Source organism: Leguminivora glycinivorella, chromosome 2 (genome assembly GCF_023078275.1).
Source record: "Leguminivora glycinivorella isolate SPB_JAAS2020 chromosome 2, LegGlyc_1.1, whole genome shotgun sequence".
Taxonomy (NCBI): Eukaryota; Metazoa; Arthropoda; class Insecta; order Lepidoptera; family Tortricidae; genus Leguminivora; species Leguminivora glycinivorella.
This window is the reverse complement of record NC_062972.1, coordinates 27,278,085-27,303,576: the sequence shown is the minus strand read 5'-3', so window position 1 is coordinate 27,303,576 and position 25,492 is coordinate 27,278,085. Positions and strand designations below refer to the sequence as shown.

At 35.7% G+C, this 25,492-nt stretch overlaps 1 protein-coding gene and 1 non-coding gene across 2 annotated transcripts in view; one reads left to right on the top strand and one right to left on the bottom strand.

The window, feature by feature from the left end:
* LOC125242217 (protein Wnt-7b-like) overlaps positions 1 to 17,119 on the bottom strand; it is a 108,909-nt gene extending 91,790 nt beyond the window's left edge. Inside the window, 1 exon segment of the mRNA XM_048150948.1 lies at positions 17,006 to 17,119. The gene's annotated coding sequence lies outside the window, so the exon portion shown is untranslated.
* Positions 17,120 to 18,106: 987 nt separating this feature from the next.
* On the top strand, positions 18,107 to 18,178 carry Trnaq-uug. Its single transcript has one exon. It is a non-coding gene; the product is annotated as a tRNA-Gln (tRNA).
* Positions 18,179 to 25,492: the final 7,314 nt, after the last annotated feature.

Below are 25,492 nucleotides of genomic sequence, written 5' to 3'. Positions count from 1 at the left end.
AAACTTGAATTTTCTACATTAAGCTACGTGTATATTGTATACTTGACGTAATAAGCGACTTTCAAAAATTTTACTTCTAAGGAAATAAAAAAATGAAAGTTTATATGTGGTGCAAGATTAATTTAAAGCTATGAATTTTATTTACACTGCGTAAGTACATGTGTATTTTATTATAAATATAACTTTTACCAGACGCGACAAAGTTGGCAAAAACGACTCTAACTTACCTCATTTTCTCAAGCCTGATTTTTATATATGATACGCAGGGACCTGTAACTAGACCGTTTGTAAGCAGCCAGACCAATCTGATGGACCCAACCATCCGCCAGACCGACTTAAAGTTTCGATATGAGCATTAGTAGAATTGAAATATTCCGGGTCTATAAAAGCTAAAAACTTGAATTTTCTACATTAAGCTACGTGTATATTGTATACTTGACGTAATAAGCGACTTTCAAAAATTTTACTTCTAAGGAAATAAAAAAATGAAAGTTTATATGTGGTGCAAGATTAATTTTAAGCTATGAATTTTATTTACACTGCGTAAGTACATGTGTATTTTATTATAAATATAACTTTTACCAGACGCGACAAAGTTGGCAAAAACTACTGCTTACAAACGGTCTGATTACAGGTCCCTGCGTATCATATACCAAAATCAGGCTTGAGAAAATGAGGTAAGTTAGAGTCGGTTTTTGCCAACTTTGTCGCGTCTGGTAAAAGTTATATTTATAATAAAATACACATGTACTTACGCAGTGTAAATAAAATTCATAGCTTAAAATTAATCTTGCGCCACATATAAACTTTCATTTTTTTTATTTCCTCAGAAGTAAAATTTTTGAAAGTCGCTTATTACGTCAAGTATACAATATACACGTAGCTTAATGTAGAAAATTCAAGTTTTTGGCTTTTATAGACCCGGAATATTTCAATTCTACTAATGCTCATATCGAAACTTTAAGTCGGTCTGGCGGATGGTTGGGTCCATCCGATTGGTCTGGCTGCTTACAAACGGTCTAGTTATAGGTCCCTGCGTATCATATATCAAAATCAGGCTTGAGAAAATGAGGTAAGTTAGAGTCGTTTTTTGCCAACTTTGTCGCGTCTGGTAAAAGTTATGGCCGGCGAAAACGGTCTGGCATTGATGATAACCAATTTCTAACAACCAGGGATGTAACGGATGTGGTTTTAACGGAACCGGAAGCGGAAGCGGAAGTTTTGAATTTAGTTTAACGGAAGCAGAAGCGGAACCGGAACCAGAAGCGGAAGTTATAGATGTTAAAAACGAAATGAAAAAATACCACATAGGTATAACATAAACCAAAACTAATTAAATTACCTAGAACTTTTAGGTGTTTACTGTTCAGCCTGTAATCAGCAGTTTGTAATCAGCCTTTAGGCCCACTTAGGTTTTAAAAACGAAAAGAAAAGTAACCTGATATTTTATCTTAAGTATATCATTCATTACAATCCAAAAATTTAAATCACCTTGAACTTTAAGATTGTTTGTTGTTTAGGTAATCACTAAAAATCACAAAAGAATCCTTTTAAACCTTTATTATGCCGTAAAAGGTTTTAGAAACGAAAAGAAAACTTACTCGTAGGTAGTATAATACAATCCAAAACTAACCAGTAAAAATTATATGTGTAATTGTTAGCACACAATTATATTTTTAAATTAAATGGAGTGATTGTAAAATGAGTAAACTGTATTTAATAAACAAATCTAAGGGGAGCTTCTAAGGGGATCGTAGATAAGCCCTGCACCACTGAATAGTTGTTCACTTGCTACTAACTAGGTGGACAGGACAAATATTGGCGCGCAATGGAATGAAGCGATTAATGTTTAGTATCGCAGCACGTGGCAAGCGGAGAGATGAGCGAATGATAGGTATAGACCTGTTGGTCTTTGATGTACGCCGCTCATGTCCCACCGTCGCGCTAGGTTCCGACATCCGTTATAACTTCCGTTTGAAAAATAACAGAACCGGAACAGAAGCGGATGTGTAAAACAAAACGGAAGTTCCGCAGTAACGGAAGCAGAAGCAGAACTCCGTTACATCCCTGCTAACAACGTGCTCTAACACATATATAAAAATCAGCCTTGAGAATTTAAGGAAAGTAAGCACTTTTTTTTTTCACCTTCATCACTTGATAGCAAAAAATTGGCCGATGGGCCGAACTAGAAAATATGCACACATTAAACGCCGATGTGAACTCTACATGGTCCCAAAGTTTCATCCTTGAGAATTTGAGGAAGGTCTGGCGGGCCTGGGCTCTTGATCTAAAAGAAGAAGGACGCAAAAATATCTGACAATCTTATTTCTAGAGCCATAAGAGCGTGTCAGATACGTATGCAGCCTCCTTTTTGTGAGATGTTATTGCCGATGACTGTACCAGCTTAAAAAATGGTATTGAGGCCCTTCTGATGGAGGTAAAGGAATGTTGTTGTTGCGACGCGTTTTTTTGCCGCATTGGCAGTGCAGTTTGTAGGTACTTTTTTAGTTGTTTAATTTGATTTAATAATCTAGGAGGCATACGAGTATCAGCAGAAAGATATTGCTTGATGGTGAGAGATTATTATGGTGCATTGGGGTAATTTTGAAGGTCGTCCAATTTCGAAAGTCACATAAAATCACCATTATTTCCATCATATCAAGATTACGTTTTCGTTAAAAGTTATATTTATAATAAAATACACATGTACTTACGCAGTGTAAATAAAATTCATAGCTTAAAATTAATCTTGCGCCACATATAAACTTTCATTTTTTTTATTTCCTTAGAAGTAAAATTTTTGAAAGTCGCTTATTACGTCAAGTATACAATATACACGTAGCTTAATGTAGAAAATTCAAGTTTTTGGCTTTTATAGACCCGGAATATTTCAATTCTACTAATGCTCATATCGAAACTTTAAGTCGGTCTGGCGGATGGTTGGGTCCATCCGATTGGTCTGGCTGCTTACAAACGGTCTAGTTATAGGTCCCTGCGTATCATATATCAAAATCAGGCTTGAGAAAATGAGGTAAGTTAGAGTCGTTTTTTGCCAACTTTGTCGCGTCTGGTAAAAGTTATGGCCGGCGAAAACGGTCTGGCATTGATGATAACCAATTTCTAACAACGTGCTCTAACACATATATAAAAATCAGCCTTGAGAATTTAAGGAAAGTAAGCACTTTTTTTTTTCACCTTCATCACTTGATAGCAAAAAATTGGCCGATGGGCCGAACTAGAAAATATGCACACATTAAACGCCGATGTGAACTCTACATGGTCCCAAAGTTTCATCCTTGAGAATTTGAGGAAGGTCTGGCGGGCCTGGGCTCTTGATCTAAAAGAAGAAGGACGCAAAAATATCTGACAATCTTATTTCTAGAGCCATAAGAGCGTGTCAGATACGTATGCAGCCTCCTTTTTGTGAGATGTTATTGCCGATGACTGTACCAGCTTAAAAAATGGTATTGAGGCCCTTCTGATGGAGGTAAAGGAATGTTGTTGTTGCGACGCGTTTTTTTGCCGCATTGGCAGTGCAGTTTGTAGGTACTTTTTTAGTTGTTTAATTTGATTTAATAATCTAGGAGGCATACGAGTATCAGCAGAAAGATATTGCTTGATGGTGAGAGATTATTATGGTGCATTGGGGTAATTTTGAAGGTCGTCCAATTTCGAAAGTCACATAAAATCACCATTATTTCCATCATATCAAGATTACGTTTTCGAAATTACCAAGATGCACCTTATCAGTTTGTTTATTGGTAAAAAAACTACGTAGAGTTTAGTTAGCCAGTAACTACTTACACAAATTAAAAGTAAAAACATAACAGTATTAAAGGCAATAATCATCAGAACTATAGATTAAAACCACCTCCACATTACTCAATGTAATATTATTTAATACTATTTTATAACGGCTTCATAATGGCTTATTAAAATCCAATGACATCTTTATTGTCGTAACTTTGTCATAAAATTAATAAAATTTGCTAATAAATTAGTTATTTCAGCGTCGTTTCGTTTTTGAGTATAATTAAATGATTGTTGCTAGTTTAGGAATAATGGCCAATTAGGCAAAAACGGCTGCTTCTGTTTTGTTATAGAGTAGAGAATGATATCGAGGTAACATAATGTGTGGCACAGAATATCGTGGCCTATAGAGAGATCTTATTTAAAAATATTTTGCATTTTTTCGGTTGCATCTCATTTGAAACAATTTTTAACATTAGTTATTAAAATAAAATTAAAATATAAAATTTCTTATCATCAACTCCTTGTTTGATTTGTTAGAAAATATTAAGTATTTTTTTCTTTTTCCGTTTTTAAAAAGCTTTGGAAATGGTTCTAAAAAGTGTTTTGCGCGAAATATTGATTAGGTACTTACTCTAAGATTATGTTAACTTTCTCTTTATTTGTATTAATAAATTATTGTGTTTTTTTGTTTATTGTTTTATTTACATTTCTTTATTTATTCAAATAACACCGTAACAACGTCAAAGTGGTGTCTGAAAAGTTTTTCGCTGTTTTTGATTGACTAGGTACATTATATGTTGTTGTTGTAGTCCTAAGGCACCCCAGAGGTGCAAAGGGCCTTCACAAGCTCGCGCCACGCCTTTCTATCTTCACGACCCTCGTGGCCTCGCTCCAGCTCAGACCAGCCGCTCGTAGCTCATTTTCGACGGACCGCTTCCATGAGTGAACAGGGCGCCCGGGGCCACGGCTTGCATTCTGCGGTTTCCAGTCGAAAGCAATGCTCGCATTATTTCTTCCCCCTCTCCGAAGAGTGTGTCCAATCCATCTCCATTTTCGTGTCGCGATTTCCTCGTCAATGGGTGTTTGCTGGCATATACTCAACAGGTCTTGATTTCGGATAGTGTTTGGCCAGAAAACGCGAACATTACATTATATGAATAAGAAATACCTACGTACCTACCGTATGTTTAATACTAGTCTGCCATATCGTCGTCTGCGCAGCACTGCATCAGATCTCTGGAACCGCTCATTATATTTTATCTGTTCGGACGTGACGTGTATCGTATTCGTGCTTTGCTTACGGCAATTTAGAAGCATATGGGAAGCCCTGGAAAATATCGTAGTAACTACTTTAGCAAGAGTTGTAAATACCTACATCATGAATTGATTGATGAAAGTTGTCAAGGGAATTGAATTGTGTGATATTTTTAACACCTTTTAAACGCAAGCGCGGATCCAGCTTCGTGCCCAGGGGGGGGGGGTAAAGGCCCAGGCCCCAGAGGGGGTCACGTGGTCTATTTGTATGGCCAACCTAGGCTCCAGGGGGGGGGCTCCATGACCCCTTCCCCCCCACCTGGATCCGCGTATGTTTAAACCATAGAATATATCTTTGGTTTAAACGTAAGAAACTATTATTAGGGGATAAACCTACTAAAGCACTGATGTATACCTAGCTTAATATGTTTTTGTCGTTATCGTTTTGTATCTCCCTGCCTTGGATTATTTTATCCTTGTGATAAATTAGATATAAAATTCTCGAGTCAGTGGTAAGTCAGACACAATAGCTTTCTTTGAAGTTACTTATGAACTTTGTAAGTTTACTTGAAAAAAAAACTATATTTTGTCTAGGAACATACATACGTAAAAATTCCTAGGATTTTTGGTTACAAGGTATAAGTACACTCCCGACTAACTCAGCTTTCAGACAAAAAAAACACACAGACAGACAGACAGATAAATAGACAAACAGTCAGACAGACAGACAGACACGTCAAACTTATAAGACCCCGTCGTTTTTGCGTCGGGGGTTAAAATCGTTCAATGCGTTTTTAAACCCGTAGGGGTAGGTTATGCATAGTAAACCAACATTCGCATCAATATTCGTAAATCTTCAAGTCTCCAACGGTTTAGGTAGTTAGATATTAATAGATAAACGGCTATCTGATTCACTGATAAGCAATTACGCTGTCGATAGCATCTAGTATGTCCGTATGACCTAGACTTGCAATTTACTCTGTCTAGACTAGTTACAATATTTATGAAACTGGCCGATAGCTGTTAAGTTTCAAGGTGCATAAATCGAATAATTTTCATGTTTTTATATTTATCCCCCGCAAAAACGACGGGGTGTTATAAGTTGGACGTGTCTGTCTGTCTGTAGCATCGTAGCTCCCGAACGGATGAATCGGTTTAAATTTTTCTTTGTTTGAAAGCTGAATTAGTCGGGAGTGTTTGATGGAAAATGGTCCAATGTCGGTGTTTTTTTTCAAAATTTAAATTTAGCATTGTGGTTATTGGTGGTTTAGTTCTTCGCCGCGAAGATATTTATCTTTCTAGAAACCATATTACAACGTATTTATGAATGTCAAATAAATCTACACCGGGTATACCTTTGTGCCACTGCCATTGCGCATTGTTTTATATCAATTGGAGGAGGGATATTCCATTTATTTCTCCTATGTAACATTCCTAGAATAAATGTTTGTATCCACTATGCCTGGGACCGGCAAAAAACTCGACTGTACAATGTACTGTAAAATGTACCTAATCGTCTCATGAAATTTGTGACTATCCTTCAAAGAAGAGTTCTCATGAATCTTGTGCATAAGTACTTACCGTTCCATCAGAATATTCAGAAATCCTTATTACATTGCTCACATGAGATGAGACATACATTAAATTTAACATGAAGCAAAAGGACCCTTTGGAAAATGAAAACCACATTTTTACTCCACTATAACGACAACTAAACCATATTGAATTTAAATAATTTTCATTAGTTATTACCATGCTAATAGTTCTAGTAAAATAAAGTAAGTAACCCATTTTGCAATTTAAATGCAATTTCAATTTTAATATCCTGTACGAGTTTGAGTACCACTAAGCAGTCCTTTGTATGGAAATGGGACGACAAAGTCCCTTAAATCCTTAAGCGCCCTATAAGTGAGTACACGAGCAGTCAATGAGTACCTACTTTATATATGTCGCAGTAAAGATAGATAAAGCCGTTATATAGTTATAACCCTAGGAATATAATTATACGTCGTAACATAGTTAAACGAAAGCGATTAATTGCTATCTTACTAGGAATATAACTATAATACGTTACTAGTTTAGTCATATAGTTATATGACTGGATTCAGTTTAGTGAAATGATTGTAGGCAGGAGTGCGGCGGTGCGGCGGAGGTATAGTTATAATCCTAGGGATATAATTATATGGCGTAACATAGCTAAACAACCGCGTATTACTCTATATTAAGTCCCGTTTGCAATTTTAAAGATGTGCAAAAATCGTGAAAGTTTAAATCAGTGTTTTATAATACGTATAGCGGGACGATTTGGAATAACAACACCGTCACTGACGTTAGAACAAAGTTTATTTTGTATCCAACATAGTACACAAGGTTTGGTTACTAAACAAACGAATCCAAGCTATATTAGTTAAAACGTAATAGTTAGGGCATGCTCCCGGTATTTCCCGGTTCTTGATTTCCCGGGAAATCCCGGTAATTTTATGGTGGCGAAAGAACCGGCCCGAACCCGCCCCCGTCTCCACTGCACCCCCGCACTACACTGCTACAATTATACTACTGAAGTTAATCCAGTAATATCACTATATTACTTAACTAGAGACATATTATAAAATTAAATATCCCTAGACTAAGTTTAATCCAGTGATATAATTATATAACTAAACTAGTAACGTAGGATTATAATTATATTCCTAGTAAGATGGTAAGGAATCGCTTTCGTTTAGCTATGTCACGGCATATAATTATATCCCTAGGGTTATAACTATACCTCCGCTGCACCGCTGCACTCCTGCCTACAATCATTTCACTAAACTGAATCCAGTCATATAACTATATGACTAAACTAGTAACGTATTATAATGATATTCCTAGTAAGATAGCAATTAATTGCTTTCGTTTAACTATGTTACGACGTATAATTATATTCCTAGGGTTATAACTATATAACGGCTTTATCTATCTTACTGCGACATATATACAGGATGCATTTGACCTAAAGGTTTTTTGACGAATTTTTACAAAATAGTTCGCAATTCAAAAAGAACGAATTCCTGTTGAAATTTCAAACTTGAATTGTAAAAACCATATGATCGAGAGGCACATTAGATGTCGGCAGCCGATCAATCAGACAGATCATTGTTTCTGTTAAGACGATACAGGAGCGAGGTTTCGTATTTGACTGTTTCCTCCTTCAAATTTTAAATCAATCGGAATCGGACCGTTTAGTTTTTTTGGCTAATTGTTACCAATCTTGAGTATCACACCTTCTTTGCGCCATAATGAAAAAGGCCGTTTTCGGAAAATTTTGATTGGCTCTAGCGTCTTTAAAGATAAAATTATCAAAAAAAGCAAAACGGTCCGACACATCTAAAAATAATAATAATATGAGCTGAAAAAATCATTGCTCTATCTTCAAAAACCAGAGAAGAAATAGTCGAGAGCGTTTGTATGGAGAATTGACCCCTCCTGTATCGTCTTAAATTTTTCAATGGTAATGCCAATATAAGTTTAGGTTCCTTACTGTCCTTCAGATACCCGAAGATCAAACTTTCTAGAAATAGGATCTCCGCATAACAGGGCTTCTTCCACTCAGGCAAATAGGTGAACACTTTTTGTTTCACGATGTGCCTAGGATTTTGCTATCCGTTTGATCTTGCACTCGTCCGCCAAGACACACATGATCGACATGAATGCGTTTCAAAATTCTACAATGTGAAATATGTATATGCTTGAAGTAACGGGGGAGGAAAACCCAGGAAAAGGTGGACGGACCGTGTGAGAGATGATATATAACCTAACCACAAAATTAAAATTTTGAAAAACCTCCGACCGTGACATAGTGAACCGATTTTCATGAAACATGGCTAAGAACACTCCCGACTAACTCAGTTTTCAGACAAAAAAAAAACTAAATCTAAATAGGTTCATCCGTTCGGGAGCTACGATGCCACCGACAGACACACACACACACAGACAGACAGACAAACAAACAGACAAACAGACAGACACGTCAAACTTATAACACCCCGTCGCGTTTTCGTCGGGGGTTAAAAACGAAAGCAAGTCAAGTATGAGATGACAGACGATAGAGAAGTATAGAAGAAGAAGACATGCTGCGCCGACCGCAAAAGACTGGGAAAAGGGCAGGCGAATGATAACGTGTATGCTTGAAAAGATATCGATATCGAGACGAGAGAGAAAATTGACACTGTAGGTATTTTTGACTTATCTCTGAGCAAGGCAAACATAATATTATACATATTTAATGTATTCAAAGCTAACGCGAAGTGGGATTAAAATTATAAAACAGAACTTTATTCAAACGACTTTAATACCATTTTATTTTCATATTTTACATGTATTTATACAATGATCTATAATAGTGATTTAAATTAATTGGCACAGTTTTATGGATACTAAAATGAATTATAATTTTATGGCAGCTCGTCATAAGAGTTATTTATAGTCTGTGGGCTTCTTTATATTTAATGTCGTTTACGATTTATATATACCTGTTGTAAAATAATTAAGATGTATAATGTATGCATTCTTAAAAGGCGCTTTAGGTAATTCCGAAATATATTCGTAAAATTTTGGCTTGAGAATCAAGATGTTATATTTGTCATAAAACCAAAGCATATGTAAATAAATATGGAGAAATTTAAAGTATTTAAATAATATTCGCTGACAACGGGTAAGTCTTGGTAGCTCAGTAGTATGATTACATGGTGTTGAGAGTTTGACTTTATACACTTTGTTTTCTGTCTTTATTTCTAAGCCTTAAGATATTTTATTATATTTTTGAGACTTTTCAGCTTTTTCGTCGATAATATACTTGTATAGGCGTTTTTCTATTGTTATTTCTAGTATAATGTATGGTTTGTGTCCAGGAATGGCTGAAAGTATAAAAAAAAACTAAAATATTTTTAAAAAGGTGGTTCACTTTGAAAAGATATGGAGAACCCGCCAGATTTCTTGTCGGCTCCATTTTGAATATCAGCCTACCCTTCTCCAAAGACTAGTTTCCTATACTTAAAATAAAATATTTATGCAGGTGTACGAAATAAAGCAGCACAAAATTAGAAGAAATATATGGACAGCAGTTATGTTTAAACATAATTTCTATTTAAAGTCAAGATAAGTTTTCTTGGTATTTAATAAGTGTCAAAAAAATAAGTCAAAATAAGATATAAAGTAAATTAATTGACCGTGACGTCACTGCTCAGTATTTCATAATAATTTCATATTAGCAAATCATTTTGACAGCTCAGAAGCTGATTTAACTAGTAGGAAACTAGCCTATTCAAGAGGACTGAAATCTTCTCAAGGAGCGTAAGAAATAAGCAAGTAAAAAACGTACTCAATATTTATAAAAAAAACCTTAATCTTTATGTCATATACCTTTTTAATTATTTGAGATATTGAGAGATATTATTGAATATACCTACCCAGTAATATTAAGGTAATCTCATAGCAGATCACATACAGTACGAGGAAACGTTACTCATCCTTTAAACGAAATTTCATCTCAAGTACGTTTACAAACATATTTTTGTCTTTATACTAAACCACTTGAAATGCGCGAGTAACTAAGCTGAGTCATCTTAAAGGGAAATCTTGCAGGTGGACGGAGCTATGAGAAAAACCGCAACTCGGTCTACTAGGTACTTAGAAATTCAAGCATAAAAAAAAATGTTTTAATTTACTTGAAAGCCACACAACTTTACGCCGGAATAATAGGCGGACCGACTAAAAAAACTAATTAGTCCGTCAGTTAGATTATCAAAGAATTTTGGACATATATTTTTCTTTTTTCTCATAAACAAAAAATGACGACGGTACCGTGCGTTAAAGTTTCGCGTGACGTTATGCCTAGGTACAATTTGTTATTTAGAAGTGACGTCACAAGCCCCCACTTTGATGCTCTCTATATCTTTGTATTTTATTATTAATTAGAAAAAGTGAAAAATAAGTGTTTAGTATTTTTGGATGATCTAACTGACGGACTAAACAGAATGCCATTTTTTATGTAGTCGTCATCCCTATTCTAGCAGTGCGTATGAGCACGAGCAGCATGCTGTGTTCAAATGGAATTTCTGTTTTGTATTGTATAATTGACCTCTTTCTTTGATCTTTGTAAATAGTTCAAATTATAATAAATAAACGTAAAAATTGAAATAAGATGTCATATATTAAAGAAAAAATTACGGGCCATTGGCGATTTTTTTAAAAATAAATTGATTTATTTCCTTAGTTGCGTATAATAAACGTAATTTACTTTTTCTATTACGATTTGCAATTTTTCGGGGAAAACTGTGAGCTACATTTTTCTTTAAAATTTGGACTAGCCTTGGGCTTGGAAGGAATAATATTAATAACCGTGACAATATAAGAAATTATAAGGGAGCAGACCAAGACCACAAAACGTTCTAGCGCCATTGGAATCAAACGAGTTTACTAGACTATATTATAAATAAATTATACATGTTTATAATAGAAGGTAAATGAATAGGTATCCTTAATTAATAGCCATAGGTTAGTATGATTGATAAAAATGACAAAACACGATTCAAAAATATTGGAGTCGAAATGCGACTAGAAAAAAAAAACCGGCCTAGAGCGTGTCGGGCCACGCTTAGTGTAGGGTTCCGTAGTTTTCCGTATTTTTCTCAAAAACTACTGAACCTATCAAGTTCAAAACAATTTTCCTGGAAAGTCTTTATAAAGTTCTACTTTTGTGATTTTTTTCATAATTTTTAAACATATTGTTCAAAAGTTAGAGGGGGGGGGACGCACTTTTTTTTCCTTTAGGAGCGATTATTTCCGAAAATATTAATATTATCAAAAAACGATCTTAGTAAACCCTTATTCATTTTTAAATACCTATCCAACAATATATCATACGTTGGGGTTGGAATGAAAAAAAAAATCAGCCCCCACTTTACATGTAGGGGGGGTACCCTATTAAAACATTTTTTTCCATTTTTTATTTTTGCACTTTGTTGGCGTGATTGATATACATATTGCGACCAAATTTCAGCTTTCTAGTGCTAACGGTTACTGAGATTATCCGCGGACGGACGGACGGACGGACGGACGGACAGACAGACATGGCGAAACTATAAGGGTTCCTAGTTGACTACGGAACCCTAAAAACATATTGCTGAGAAATGTGTCCGATCACCTCAACTAACAAATTAAGTGGAAATATGTAGAAGCACAACTTTCCAAGGTAATCGGCTATTAAATGTGATTCTCTAGCCATTTGTCACGGCTCCCAAAGTGTTATATCAAATGGTACATGATTAAAAGTAAATACTTGTTAACTGCACCCAATTAATAAAACGAGACGAGACGAAAACGCGATAAATGTCAGTCGCAAGCTTCTTTACTATCATTTTGCTTTACAAATTTAGTTTTGCGTCTCGGAGCGAATCTCGAAGGCTTTAATATCAAATGAACTATAACAACGCATTTTTTTATGAAATAGGCAGCAAACGAGCAGACGAGCCGCCTGATGGGAAGCAGTCATCGCCGCCCATGGACATAAGCAACATCAGGGGAGTCACTTATGCGTTGCCGACCTTTGAGAACCTTAAATACCTGCTTTTTGAAGAACCCCATGTCATAGCGCAAGGGGAGCACCTCAGAAGGTAGCTCATTCCACAACTTGCATGTTCTGGGCAAAAACGAGCAAGAGGCCCGTTTGTTCTTTGATTTGATGCAGTTACAATCAAATTGAAGAGTTATCATTTATATCTACAGTGTTAGAAAGACGATGGTAGGTACAGAGTGCGTAAGATGACATCAGTCGCTCCGTGACAAACGATATGGTAGCTTCTCTCAATTACTCGACGATTTAAAAGCCAGACAACTGTGGCTATTCCTTACAAGATGGGTGCTGACCTGCCGCGACTGTAGTCGCACATTCGTAGTAAAAATTGGCTACGTTGCGTCAGTCACCTGCGTGCATAGCCGAATGCACAAACGTTCACGAAACGCTCACGAAACGAAACGCTCGTAGATATCTATCTCTATCGCTCTTGCGTATTGGCGCGACAAAGCTAGACTAACTTTCGCGGCGTTTCGTTTTCGTTTCGCATCGTAGAAATGCCATTCGGCTACGGGGCCTGAGAGCATACGAGCGACGCTCTCAACCGTAAAACGCAGTCGCCGTTGCCGAAAACGGCTAGGAGATGATGATGATGATGGTGATGATGAAGATATTAGTACGGCAGAGGTATTGGCGTTTCATTGGCTAAATAGTAAGCGATAGGAAGTTGACTATGCACCAGTGGCGGCTGTTGAAAATTTCTGCTAGGCAACACTGACCAATAACCACAAAATTAAAATTTTGAAAAAACCCCCGACCGCGATATAGTTGACCGATTTTCATGAAACATGGCTAAGAACACTCCCGACTAACTCAGCTTACAGACAAAAAAAACTAAATCAAAATCGGTTCATCCGTTCGGGAGCTACGATGCCACAGACAGACACACACACAGACAGACAAACAGACAGACAGACAGACAGACAGACAGACAGACAGACAGACAGACAGACAGACAGACAGACAGACGGACAGACAGACAGACACGTCAAACTTATAACACCCCTTCGTTTTTGCGTCGGGGGTTAAAAATAAACCTACCTTTACATTAGGTACTTTACTAGTAATCTATTTTAGGCAAACCGGTGGGAATCGTCTTGTATGGACCAGCCGCTGCTGCTATGCACCCAGGGTTGCCCGCGCGCTGACAAGACAGCGGTATTCTGTGATAGGGTTTCGATCTAAATGATTCTACTTAATCAGTACGTGGAAACATTTAGTTCCTCAAGTTAAAGGTAAATATAAGCTTGTCAAAGTATAGGCTACTTGACCCTTTTTCAAAGTATGTCTTATATTATTAATTACTGTCTAATTAAACGAAAAAAATTAGTACCATATTTTATTACGACTTAAAAACCCGCAAAAAAATTATTTAAAGTTTACTTTTACGTGATCAGGCAAAAACAACATCAGCCATATTAATCTATAGAATATCTATGACATGACGTCAGTATATTTAGAAAAAATGTTTCACATTGTCACACCCGTCAACGACTATGAATTTTAATACAATAGAGGTTGCTTTTATGGAGATCAGATTACTACCTCTAATTTCCATAGTTGATCTGAATTATGTGACGTCACTCCATTGGCCAACACCGTTTTCGGAGTCCATAATTAAAAAAAAACATACACACATCTTTAATTAAAAATACGCAGTCATCACGCACTTTTAATCCCCGAAAGCTATAAATATTGATTTCTTAAGTCAAATACTACAGAAAACAATAACTTGATGTGCTAAATTCGATACGAGTCTAGTAGCCTATAGCAACCGTCCATAGACAAATTTACGTTTATCTTTCAATGTTTCGCTGTAATCGCTCTACCATCTTTAAATTACTTTTTGGGGCCCGTACGTTGGTTACTTTTCCCAACTTCACATATAACTTTGTAATGTAATGGAATTAATTTTATATCATAAGTAATGAAATGTCGTATCTCCATACGCAAGTTATAGCGCATTAAAATTTTCTGTTTTTGGACAAGAGATGGCACCGGAGAGACACAGGTTGAACTAATCTTATCCAAATTTATGCAACATATAAATATGTATGAGAAAGATTAGGAATTCGTGTATATCGAGTATGCACTTATTTTGATGGCGGATTTGAGGTTTTCGTCGGAAAATTATGTGTGAGAAGTTTTCGTGTCGTAATTATGTGATGGAACGGAAAGGGCTCAAGAGTCTAAGGGAAGCGATCTAAAATTGACTGTCAGTCGAATAAAAATGTGCCGATTGAAAAGCAGTCTGGCTTTGTCAATCCTCTGTAGAAGAGCGAGAGAGAGAGCTAGCTACGATAGGCTTACGAAACGTAAGCGATTGTGATGTTGACTACGTGCTGTAGACACTCGAAGTTCGCGTTTAAGAGATACAAACGTTTATTAATTACTTTAACATGCATAAATGTAATATCTTTATCTATTTGTCGATATGTTGTAACATAACATCGCTGTATACGGCGTCATGTATTGAGTAGCTGAGGTCGGACAGGGTAGCCTATTTTCCTCATAATTTGATATATCGTTACAACTTTTAAAAAATCTCGAATCTCACGCTGTTCCTCAAAGTTAAAACGCAGTAAGTCTATATGCATTCCATACATACTTACTACAATTTTCTTTTCATTGACAGACGAAGATACAAGTTTTTTTAAAAGTAGTGACGATATGTCTTCCTTTAAGACACCCTTTTTGAGCTCGGATGAGTAGGTGCTTTAGAGACAAACCTAGATATTAATGTGGTAACAGTGGGTTAGTATAAATTTTGAGTACTAATTTTGTGAATCTCAAATATTGAATTTTACATGCCCTTTGGATACAAGTTGCTTCAAACGTAATTTGCATAACAATATCTGTATTATCAAAGTAGTTTATTTACTATTGTTTTTCTTGCAAACAGTTACAGCTATCGTCATCCTCAGAGAATAGTGAAAACACTATATAGGAATCATAACTACTTACTATGTAGGTTCAGATACGTCAAAATAAATATTAGATCTAGATACGAATTGGGCCGGATAAATGTGAGCTAAAATAACGATTCTTCAAAGAAACTTTTCATACTGATCACATGTCTTTACATTCTCTACAAATACTACATAAGTGGACTGCTGAAACGATAGTTTACATAATAGATATTGAACGTGTCAAACAATTTGTAATTACTTATATACTAATTATGGATGGAATTAGTTTAAGCCGTATCATTTGACGGATATAACACAAAAACTGTGAAATTACTACGCAAAATATGCGTTTACATGTCCACAGCTGGTAAATCACATAGATTCACCTACTTTTACAGAAATGACTTTATTCAAGGTAAACTTTAACTAGTGGATAAAATGCTTCGCTGGACGACAAAACACGTGTTTCCGAGCTAGTGAGGGGAAAAATGTTATACATGTCATACATGACAGAAGTGTTAAACTTACGCTTCCGACGCCTGATATTCGTGCAGGCCATTTTTGCTATAATTATTTTCCTTTAATATAAAATTTACTGATACATATTTATTTCAAAATTGAATTGATTGATTTTGAATCTGAACCATGAATAAGTACGATTGTGTATTTCAGTATAAACTAATCAACTGAAAAAATGAAAATTCAGATCCGTACAATATTAACAGTTAACTCTGCCGCCGCAGCTCCAAGCTTACTTCCGTCTGTCAAACAAAACCGAGGACAGGTTAAAGGGCATTTTTATTGATTCGAATTCATTGGTCTTTCATCATCATGAAGTTTCCGTGATTAATTTTTTTAAAGATTATTTAAAATAAAAAACAATAATTAACTACCAATGTTAATTATTGTAGAATATATCTTTTATTATACATACATATTAAATATTCAGTCATTATAATGTTTAGCATGAAAATTCATGAAATTAATAATCGCTGTCTTTTCGTTAGCTACCTTACGCTTTCTGTTACAAAAATCACAAATAATTGTTCTTTTCGAGTACTTTTAACATTTGAATACGAGATAACTATTTTGATGTGAACTGTGTGAAAAAATGTGTGGCATTTAATTGATTTTTGCTCATTTATTTATATAAAATTATAATAAAGTTCCAAACATACATTACTAAATTTGGATTACTTATTAGGAAAAAAAATGTTAAAGGAGGAATATTTATATTTCGAAGGAAAGTTCGAAATGCGAAAAAAAATCGAGTTTAATGAAATAAGTATTAAATATTTTTTTGTTATATATTTTAAATATTTCATTTAATACATTTTAACCTGCAAGTGATAACACATGAAAAATGAAATACTTAAGAAACCCTACAAAGTTATTCCACTCAAGCGAAAAGTTAGCAACTTTTTTAAACTAAAAAAAATGTTTCAAAATCTGGCCATAAAAAAAAAACAACACAAACCTTCGCACTTTAAAAAACAAAACACAGTCACCAACTGTCACTCTGCGATTGGATTCGATTCGAAATTGGAACGGTTCGAAACGGGTGGCGCGTGTGATTCGCGCGGTATCCCAGCCTCCACTGGCGGGTGGACTGGACCATCCGTCCGTCGGCAGTGCCGGCCGGCTCTAGGGCCTCTAGGCTCTGTTCGCCGTCACCGAAAATGCTGTAAAGTACATATCAAGATAACTTGGCAGCGGCTTTGAACAGCTCTGTGCAAGGGTTAAGTAAACCTGCCTTGAGATTTTAAAGTCGGTTAAAAATAAAACTTTGCATGATGTCAATTTCTAGCTTGGTATAATTCTGATAAGAAAATTGGATATTCGATCGGAGATATAATATCATAATATCAGGGGCGGCTCACTCCGCGATTCCATCGCCGCGCTACAAGTACATGCGGGCGGCCGCGAGTTCGCGGCCTAATCAGGGGTGGCTCGCATTCTCACGGAACGGTTGTTCGCACTTTCTATTGTTACTATACGTCGCGAGTTTTTTTTAAGGTTCATAATGTTCATATGCGATATCCGCGTGTGGAATGGCTAATAACGCTTAGTTAAACAAACATTATGAATAAAATAGGACAATTTTACACAGATCTACTATTGATTATGTCATTTATGGCCCACGGAAACGTTCAATCAGGCTTGTGACGTTGGGATTTAAACAAAAATATATAAATACTGTATATACCTAGAAAATACCCAAGACTTGAATATAATAGCATAACATTTTATCTGAGTATTATTTTTTTTTTATACATAGGCAACCCTAGTGTCCGACGCTGCGCACGTGCGGCTCGTTTCTTTGTAATAATTTTGTAGGCATTTAAAAAGGCGGCATTTCGTGAACTTCAAAGCAGTGGGCCTTCTGTACTTGTACTATTACATATATTCTGTGATAATATGTGAAAACGACGTAAATACACAGAAATAATAACTACCCAGCGGTTTGTCTTGAATACACCTGAACAATCAATTAAACATAATTATATTTCAACGTTTTGTATTTAACGCAAAAATATATGAGTAGAGTAATCTTTTGTCTTCGGGGTGTCTGGTAAGTGGTTCCATGGTGTAATGATTAGCACTCTGGACTTTGAATCCAGCGATCCGAGTTCAAATCTCGGTGGAAACTGTCTTTTTTATAAATACGACTAATGTAAAGTACCCTATAATGGACGGTGATGCCATTATGGACAAAAAAATACAAATTCATAAAAATAAGTATCTAAAATTAGTTTCTAAAAACTGACGGCAATGTACCATAAACTAGACTTGTAGAGCTGTTTCATTTTGAAGTTTCAATTAATTCGGTTATTTCTGAAGGATTTGGCGACAAGATAAAATTCACCAGTTTACTGAAAAAAATATCAAGACGAATTCTTAGTAATGTTGCTAAGAGAGTTGAGTTCATGTATAAAAAAAATAAAAAAATAATACTCGGTGTAAACTTGAATGAGTTTTACTTACTGCATTAAGCATGAGATAAGGTATAAAACATACTAGTTTGTTGCTCCAAAGATATAAAGAAATAGCGTTATATTGCGAGTGTCCATTACTGGAACCGAAAAACTGCGTACCTCCTATGATGGACAAGGAACAAATTACAAAACCAAAAATTACAAGAAACAATCCTATATTAAAATAACCCAAACTAATTTTATTTATGGTATATAAAATTGACTCATTGAGTATCAGTTGGCTTTAAAAGTAAAATTTTAAACTTTTTTCACTGTCCATAATGGGGGATCCATTACTGGAGAACTGGTCCGTTACCTTATATGAACAAATTACGGCTTTTATCGATTATCGGAAGGGAAGGTATCATGATACGTGTCTTGATTATACGATATATTAAATTAAAAAATATTATAGTTATTAGGTAATACTAAGAAAAAGAATCAAATACTAAAAATAATATTTAGGAATTTTAAGTTTTTGACGCTTTAGAAAAATATTATAATATTAACTCGGATTTTTTTTCATAGAATCTATAAAAAATAAATAAATTTTTGACTTTTTATAATCTGAATGTTATTTATTTCCATACAAATACAAGCTCATACAAAAAAAGTGTCACACAAACAAAAAAAAAATCTTCAAATCAGCGAATAACATCATCATCCTCCTTGCGTTATCCCGGCATTTTGCCACAGCTCATGGGAGCCTGGGGTCCGCTTTGACAACTAATCACAAACAAAAAAAATCATCAAATCAGAGAATAACATCAGTACTTAATGTACTACATCCATGAAACACGCCGATTCATACATAAGCAACGATCAGAAACTCAAGCGAGTCAAATCTGGTCTTGGCTCAGTTTTTACCAATACCTTTTCTGGACTTGTATTAACTAATACGTCGGGAAAGTATGCCTGCGTCCGGCGTGGCGATGTCTGTAAAAACTTGGCTGACAAATGTTGTGATAGTAATTACATGGGAGTAAATTAGACTTGTTTTTATAATAACACTAGCTTTTGCCCGCGGCTTCGCTCGCGTTAGAAAGAGACAAAAGTATCCTATGTCACTCTCCATCCCTTCAACTAAATATCTCCACTTAAAAATCACGACAATTCGTCGCTCCGTTTTGCCGTGAAGGACGGACAAACAAACAGACACACACACTTTCCCATTTATAATATTAGTATGGATATGGATATTATTATAATCGATATAATAACATAGGTATTATTGGCTTAAGTCGCTTTTTGTGGAGCTGGGGATCTTGGAGGAGCGAATGACTCTGGTAGCTGCTAGAAATAAAATTTTAGGGATTATTTTATTTTATTTATTCCATTACACAGTAACTTAGACAATCGTGTATACCCAATAGCTTGACTGATTTTAGATTACATGGTCTCTTTGGCCTTACACCATAAAAGGTACTGCCTCTGAGGTGAACTTTTTTTAAATATTGAAAAGATGATCGGAATTGTGCCAGTTTGTGATAAGTAATTGTTCATGGTTATCTTCTCGTAGGTTCTTTTTTAAATCTCTGACACCTATTTAACCCCTGGAACGCCGTTAATTTGCTATTGAATTCGTAACTTTCAATCTGTTAACTACAGTTTAAATTGCCTGGGACAGATCTGAAACAAAGCGCTTGAGGGGTTAATGTGTTCATTTTGTCCTCAAATGCTCGTGTATGTATTTGCGCGGGTGAATTTTACGGCATCTGTGTGCGTAGCCGAATGCAGAAACGCTCACGATAATATCTCTTTCGTAGCTATCTATCTCCATCGCTCTTGCGTGTTGGCGCGACTGAGCCAGACTATATTTCTGCGGCGTTTTGGTGGCGTTTCGCGTCGCAGAAATGCTATTCGTCTACGCCCCCTGAACAACTTTTACGCTGGTGAGTTGCACAGTAACGAAATAACATTATTCAGATATCATTCAGACAACAGTGGATTTCGAATTGGCCTGTAAGTAACGCCTTATCTTTTACTTAAACTTGTAGCCCGTTGATGTCTTTAACTTACAAGAGCGTTCAGTTTCCGAGTACCACAACTAGAGTGGTTATAACCATTTAGACGATATAAGGATGGAAAGGATGTAGGCCTTGTTACCTTTTTATATTGACTTTATAGTATTTGCCCGATTTGAACTTCAATATATGCCAAATATTAGATAAGGATACGATATGGATCGAATATGGCTAAAGTGGATAACTTATTTAATACTTGCCGAACTGATTTAGTACTTAATCTCTTCCGCGCAACGGGTAACTTAAACTAAAATTCACAAATATTCATAAAGAAATTCCTATTTGGAATTTCAGCTCTCGTTGCCCCTTAAAGTTGACCAAAAGATAAATATTCATTATTGATCATAAAACAGAGGTGACTGGAAGAAAGTAAGTAGGTAATTGTATATCTATGCCGTCAAGGGAGAGTTATTCAAAATAGATCAGAATAAAAAAATGAAATTTTCCTATATGTAATTAAATTTAGTTTTATACGAAAAAAATCAGTCGAGTAAGAAATCTCCAAAAACTTTAACGCCATATTTTTCATAAGAGCTGTCGTATTGCACTATGTTTATCTTGTCAGCGCAAGACGAGTATATTTTACTGAAATTCCTAAATTTATTGGAATTTTACTTTTTGTCGCCTCTTAAAGTTGACCAACTATTAATTAATTAATCATAAGACAGGTGACTTGAAGTAATTGTAGGAATGCACTATTTCGTAACATCGTATCGAATAGCAGCGAACCGTATGTGTATGTAAGTTAAACTGGACGCAAAGCGAGCGGCGGTATTTTATTACATTTGACGATTGGGTAGCGTCAGTAAAAAATACTAGTCATAAAATATAATAAAATAAATATAAATACATTGGTGGACACCTTACACAGATCAACTTAGCCCCAAACTAAGCAAAGCTTGTACTATGGGTGCTAAGCGACGATATACATACTTAAATAGATAAATATACATACTTGTATATTTATTACTTGTATAATCTGTGCTCATCACACAAATAAATGCCCTTACCGGGATTCGAACCAAGGACCGCGGCTTAGCATGCAGGGTCACTACCGACTGAGCCAGACCGGTCGTCGTAAAGATTTATAAATTAAAAAAAATACACCAGTTTAGTAAATACAATGTTACACACATTGTGAGACATCAACGCAAAACTTAATAAAATGTTTATTAATAGGTACCTAAAAAATAAATGAATAAAATAAGCTTTATTGGTTCCACACATACTTAAAACATGAATGAAAAACAATTGGCAATAAGAGAAAAAGATAAAAATAAAATTAACTTAAAATAAATATGTGGCCTCTTTCGGATAAAAGCCTCCCACAAGGAATTCCACTCCTCTCTGTCTTGAGCTGTCTCTGCCCATTTTGGACCTGCCGTTGCCACTAATTCATCCGACCATCTCCCATTGTGGACTCTCCTATTAGGTACCTAGGTATGAACCAATTTAGGTATGTAAGCATTTTCAGAATTTGGGACCCAAAATTAGCGTAAGTTGTTAACAAAAATTAACTCGATGTCAAGCAATTCATATACATAAAAATATTGTTTTTGTGTTAATTACATAAACTTTAAGCGATAATCTACATTCAGAACGTCAAAAAAAAAAAAATCTTAAATTGTCGTCATAAAACTGACAGCGAGTTAATTTTTGTTAACAACTTACCTTCGTTAATTTTGTGTCCAAAATTCTGAAAATGACCTGTATTTTAAATATTTGTATCTAAATAATGAAGACGCGTCCGTCCCTATCATCAACATTTTGTAAATCTTTATTTAACTTGTCTGTACCCAATGTCGGATTTTACGATTAAGCTATATGACTGACTAGGTCCCAGTTAGCTTTTTATATTTTAAATCGGTACACAATTACACATATTTACATGAATAAAATTTGACTATAAATATTTTTAAATAATTAAGAAATATAGGATCCCCCAAATGACTCCACAGCCTATTTTGCTGACGCCACCCAGATTAGGGAAAGCTGCGGTTGTGGCTGAAACTAACCCGCGTGGTTGCTGCTAACGGTACACCACATATGGAGGGGTATTCGAGTTTTAAAAGGTTTATCTTAACTCGGTGTTATTTGCAGTGTATCTTACTCATATCCATAAACAAGAGAAGTACATAGTATACAGAGGGTGATTGATCAAATGGATATCAAATCCAAACTTTATACGTTTGACGACCGGTCTGGCGCAGTCGGTAGTGACCCTGCCTGCTACGCCGCGGTCCCGGGTTCGAATCCCGGTAAGGGCATTTATTTGTGTGATGAGCACAGATATTTGTTCCTGAGTCATGGATGTTTTCTATGTATATAAGTATTTATATATTATATATATCGTTGTCTGAGTACCTGCAACACAAGCCTTCTTGAGCTTACCGTGGGGCTCAGTCAATCTGTGTAAGAATGTCCTATAATATTTATTTATTTAAGTTGAATACCACCCTTGAATCATTCAAGGGTGGTGTTTAACTCAATCTTGTCTATTCATTAAGATTATACTAACGTTGACATCAAGTTCTTCATTCATAAGGATCATATAATATAATTACGAAAAGGTCATACGTTGGTGAGACTCAGAAAAAAGTTTTGGGACGTACATTGATATTGCGCTTATTATATTACTAGCTGTTGCGAACGGCTTCGCTCGCGTTAAATTCGAAGATTGCGTAATGGGCTATACAAACTTCCTCTCCCCCATTTTAAGGAAGTGAGGAAGGGGGGTCTGAAAGAGACAAAAAGTAGCCTATGTCATTCTCCATCCCTTCAACTATCTCCACTTTAAAAACACTTCAGTTCATCGCTCCGTCTTGACGTGAAAAACAGACACACACACATTCCCATTTATAATATTAGTAAGTATGGATACACGTATGAGATACCTACTCTTCTCATTCATTCCTTTATTTCATTTCATTTCATTTCATTTAAATCATAATGTGACGGTGAGTGTGACGGGAATGTGATCGAAATCGGTCCCAAACAGCGTTAATAGAGTCTGGCTAATGAAAGTTGAGCCCGAAAAAACGTGGCAATTTCAAAAAAATTGGAGCTGGCAACACATTGATAACATGGTTTCTTTTGTATTATTTCTAATTTATTTACAGCACTTACTTAGCTAATTTTTATGGTGTTATTCATTATTATTTATAGATTTCGATGTTAACTTTTACCGAAATTCGTTAAACTGACAGTCACACTGACAGATGACAAGCGATGATATGACATCCAGCCGGTCTATCATGCTTCCAATTTTATCACTTATCCACGCGGATAAGACAACTGTCACTCTCACACTGACATACTTGCCAAAGCGTGACGGATGCTTTATCCACGTGGATAAGTGATAAAATTGGAAGCATGATACGCCGGCTGAGTTGCTGTTTTAAAAAAATACTGGGTTCAACTTTCATTAGCCAGACACTATAGACAGATACCCTAGGATTTTCCATATGCTTTCTCGGTGCAGTTATGGAAATCAAGAAAATCCGGGTCATCTCACTAAACTTCGCCCAATTCATTACCATCAAAATTGAATTTCTGTTTGATATACAATCTGCGATTTAGCATACAACCACTACCTTATCTAATTTACAAAAGCTCACATTGCAACTCACGTTTCAACTTAATAGCAACCTTATCTTCCTTTTGACAAGATTCGTATTTGAACTAGTGTAGAATGCGACATATGCCAGTTGTTTTGAATATGTTAGTAGATACTGGGTGGCAGCACTGAGATCCTAATTCATTCTTAATTGGCAATTGTGATGCTAAACTTAACTAACTGGGCGAGACTTTACCTGTGATCCGTTAGGATAGTATGATATATGTTTGTGAACGCAAACATTTATTTAACCGAATGGTTTTACTTATACCTGAGTTCAGTGTTCCATACACTCACACTCAAACTGTCCCCTCTGCTAACAAACTGTCCTGCAGTTTGGCAGAAGATTTAATGTTGTCATAAAGGGTTTATTTTGTGAATAAACGTTTTTTTTTCTTTCTGAGTAACTCCCGTAAACGACAACACAGCTTTATTTTTTTAAATATGAAAATATAGTTTTCTTTATGTGCGTTTTTAAGCCCCAACGCAAAAACGACGGGGTGTTATAACTTTGACGTGTCTGTCTCTGTGTGTGTGTGTATGTGTGTCTCTCTGTGGCATCGTAGATCCCGCACGGATGAACCAATTTCGATTTGTTTTATTTTTTGCTTGAAAGATGAATTAGTCAAGTGTGTTCCTAGCCATGTCTGATAGATATCGGGCCACTATGTCCCGACATAGTGCCGCTTTTTTTAATTTTTTTTTACTTTATACACCAACAATCAATCTTCGCATATTTATTTGCGGCAGAGAGCTTTCAATTACTTAACATAATTTAAAATGAGGTGTCGCTTTTGTAAGGAGTTTAATACATGATTTGGCTGACCAGCATTTTCACTAATTGCATCCCTTTCGCTACCTGTCAAAAAATATAATAAATAGAAAAAAAAATCTTATTTAAAATAACGTTTCCTTAATGTAACAGATCCCCGCTCTGGGTCTTGGCTGGTCCAACAAGTTTCCATCGCTATACAGCGTGGGAATGCGGCCAAAATTATGCAGAGAGGGGATGTTAAGGCACGTTCATCCGGCGCAGATATTATTGTATAGAATTCGACTAAGATGTACGTATATCAGACCTGTACGTATATCAGACCTTTTCTTCACGCAAACATTTTCCATTTTAGCCCATACCCAGCTCCCATCACCATTCCGACCATCATTATGTACATTTGTACAACTATACAAAGATAATTTTAAACTATTTGTCTATTACAATACTAATCTATACAACTATCTGTCAACAAATAACATACTCGTAATATTAATCTATGTGAAATGCCTTCGCGCACCGTACATGTCGACAAGTATCGATGGGGGGCTATAGATCATTGATCTAGATTCTAGGG